The sequence below is a fragment of the Eleutherodactylus coqui genome, chromosome 4, assembly GCF_035609145.1.
Source record: "Eleutherodactylus coqui strain aEleCoq1 chromosome 4, aEleCoq1.hap1, whole genome shotgun sequence".
NCBI lineage: Eukaryota > Metazoa > Chordata > Amphibia > Anura > Eleutherodactylidae > Eleutherodactylus > Eleutherodactylus coqui.
In genome coordinates this window covers 74,159,260-74,162,866 of record NC_089840.1, presented here as the reverse complement: position 1 = coordinate 74,162,866, position 3,607 = coordinate 74,159,260, and positions in this window count along the sequence as shown.

Here is a 3,607-nt window from a genome sequence, read left to right as displayed (position 1 = left end):
ACTATAGCAACGGCTCCCTAGCAACAGCAGCAGGCGCGGCAGGAGAGGGCGTGGTCGGCAGCTTCCTGCGTCAGCCAAGACTGGGGCGTGGTTAGACTGTGGCCGCCCTTATAAGGGAAGCAGAGGGGGCGGGGCCAGGAGCTTCTAGCTGGTTGCTGAGGGATGAGGAGAAACTGAGAGGATGATAGGGCGGGAGGGGACGTGCGATGGCTGTGCTGTAGTCACACACTATGGCCTGGTTATACGGGCACCAGTGCAGGACAACAGCATAATAATAGTATTATTACATAGAATGACCCAACACACTGCCATGGGGTCAAATGTGAAGCACAAACGTTTTTACTCTCCCACCAAAAAAATGGATGTGAATATAGTGTTTAACGGCCCCATAGGCTATAAGGGGTTAAACGCAGTGAAATGATGCGCACATTCGTCTACATGTATCAAGAATACATTTCGGTACGTTTTTTTATTGGTGGGATTTTCTGTCCCACGCAAGTAGTAAGGCCGCTGCACACGAACGGGCCGGAGAACGCAGCGCACCCGGCACTTTTCTTCTTTGTACTGCGGATGGCTGCGTCGAGCCGCCCACGGTCATGCGCACTACAGAGTTTTAAAAAAATGCTTATTTTTCCTGTGCCGTCGCTAGGTGATGACGCGGATTCCGCAATGTAAAGGGCTGCAGGCCGCGAGTGGAAATCAGAATCATCGCGGACATGCGAATGCTCTATTTTTGCTAATGGATGTGGGATGCCGCGTATCTTCCATGCGGGTGATGATTGCAGATTCCACTATCCAAATCCTGTTGTGTGCCGATGGCCTAAAGAAACATGTTCTTTTTTAAATATTGCAGTCAATGGAAACCAGGGGCGGGCGCATCGGGACAGGCAAACCAGGGGCGGATGCATCAGGGGCGGGCGCATCGGGACAGGCAAACCAGGGTCAGATGCATCAGGGGCGGGCGCATCGGGACAGGCAAACCAGGGGCGGATGCATCAGGGGCGGGCGCATCGGGACAGGCAAACCAGGGTCGGATGCATCAGGGGCGGGCGCATCGGGACAGGCAAACCAGGGGCGGATGCATCAGGGGCGGGCGCATCGGGACAGGCAAACCAGGGTCGGATGCATCAGGGGCGGGCGCATCGGGACAGGCAAACCAGGGGCGGATGCATCAGGGGCGGGCGCATCGGGACAGGCAAACCAGGGTCGGATGCATCAGGGGCGGGCGCATCGGGACAGGCAAACCAGGGACGGGCACATCGGGACAGGCAAACCAGGGTCGGATGCATCAGGGGAGGATTCATCAGGGGCCGATGCTTCAGGGGCAGGCACATCAGGACAGGCAAACCAGGGGCGGACGCTTCAGGGGAGGACGCATCGGGACAGGCAGACCAGGGGCGGAGGCATCAGGGGCGGGCACATCGGGACAGGCAAACCAGGGGCGGATGCATTAGGGGCGGGCGCATCGGGACAGGCAAACCAGGGGCGGGCACATCGGGACAGGCAAACCAGGGGCGGACGCTTCAGGGGAGGACGCATCGGGACAGACGCATCAGAGGCGGATGCTTCAGGGACGGATGCTTCAGGGGCGGACAAATCAGAGACGGATGCTTCAGGGGCGGACGATCAGGGGCCAACGCTTCAGGAACAGATGCATCAGGACAGACAAATCGGGGCGGACGCTTCAGGGACGGATGCATCAGGACAGACAAATCGAGGCGAACGCTTCAGGGGCCAACGCTTCAGGGACGGATGCATCAGGACAGACAAATCAGGGGTGGACGCTTCAGTGGCGGACGCATCAGGGGCGTTGCGCATTTGGGAGATGTAGAAGTGTGGAAAAAGTAGGGAGGATGCTGGAAAAGTGAGAAGGGGAGGGGGGGGGGGCGACTCCTATTACTTGTGTGATCCTCAAATCCAGAATAGGTTTTTGTAGAGTAGTTACTAGGGCGCTGCCAGTCCAGTTACCGTTGCCATAGGTAACGGGGCTTAGAAATGCTTAATTGAAAAAATGATGAGCTGAGGGGCGCAACCCTTGTAATGTAAAGTGCATAAAAGCAAAGGGATTAATTTCTTCTTTATTAATAAATGGCTATAAATGATAGCCAGCACAAATAATGCATTTTGGGGATGGCAGTGCCGCCATTCCTTCTTTGCTGGGAGTACAGGACGTGAATATACAGTAACATCCCTGTATTCTTTCTGGGCATTTCTGAAGAAGGGGCTGCGTCCCCAAAATGCATTATTTATGCTGGCTATTAATTAATTAATAAAGAAGAAATTGGGTTAATCCCTTTGCTTTTATGCAAAGAGAGTTCAAAGAAGGGCAACTAAATTAATAAATGGAATGAGGGGACTGGAATACCCAGAGAGGCTATCAAAATTAGGATTATTCACCCTGGAAAAAAGATGACTAAGGGGCGACCAAATGACTATGTATAAATACATAAGCGGACAATACAAGGATCTCTCCCATGATCTGTTGATACCAAGGACTGCGTCGGTAACAAGAAGGCATCCGCTACGTCTAGAAGAAAGCGGGTTTCAGCACCAACACAGAGGGGGTTCTTTACTGTAAGAGCAGTGAGACTGTGGGACTCTCTGCCTGAGGACGTGGTGATGGCAAAATCCATAGAGGAGTTTAAGAGGGGACCAGATGTCTTTCTAGAGCGCTACGATATTACAGGATATAGACATTAGGTGACCAGCGGGTTTGTAGTTTCGGGTCTTATATTTAGGTAGGAACTATCAGAGGTTGATCCAGGGATTATTCTGATTGCCATTACGGAGTCGGGAAGGAATTTTCCCCCAAATGGGCCAATTGACTTCTGCCTCTTGGGGTTTTTGCCTTCCTCTGGATCAACTAGGGGTTGAAACAGGCTGAACTAGATGGACACTGTCTTCATTAAGCCTAACATACTATGTTACTATGTATGTTATTATGCACTTCACAATACAAGGGTTGCGCCCGCAGTCCATCCTTTTCTCCTCTTTACAATTAAAGGGGTTCTGTGATTAGAAAAAAAAATCAATGCTTAACTATTCCTTCCCCGTCAGTCTGCTTACCGCATCTTTCCCTCGCCGATCTTCTCCTGGCTCCTCCAGTCCCCGTTTCACCTCACATCATGCCATCCGGATCCTCTTCTTTCTGTTATGTAGTGTCCATTCTCTGCAGGTCAGTGTAGGTTACGTCACTGGTGATGTAGCACTCACTACCTAGCAGGGAGTGCTGAGCTATTGCCGAGACTGTGCATGCGCGCTGTGAGTGTTCATACACTAATGCAGCAAAACAGTGCGCAGTTTTTTTGGAAGCTGGAGTATCAATCATCCATCTTCAGCTGCCGAGAGGAGCCGGCAGGCAGAGAAAATAGCCAAAGGAGCACAGCGCTTTAGGAGATCAAGAGGAATGGAGTAGCCTTTATTACAAACATGCAGACTTCAAAGGCAGTAGAACGTTTTAGAACTATCAGTGACCGTATCATTGCTATCCGGATACGTGGTAAGCCAGCGAACATCTCAATCTTACAGGTCTATGTCCCAACGACAGATGCCGATGTTACCATTGAAGATTTTCATTCCAATGTCCAGAAAACTCCAAACGGAGTGC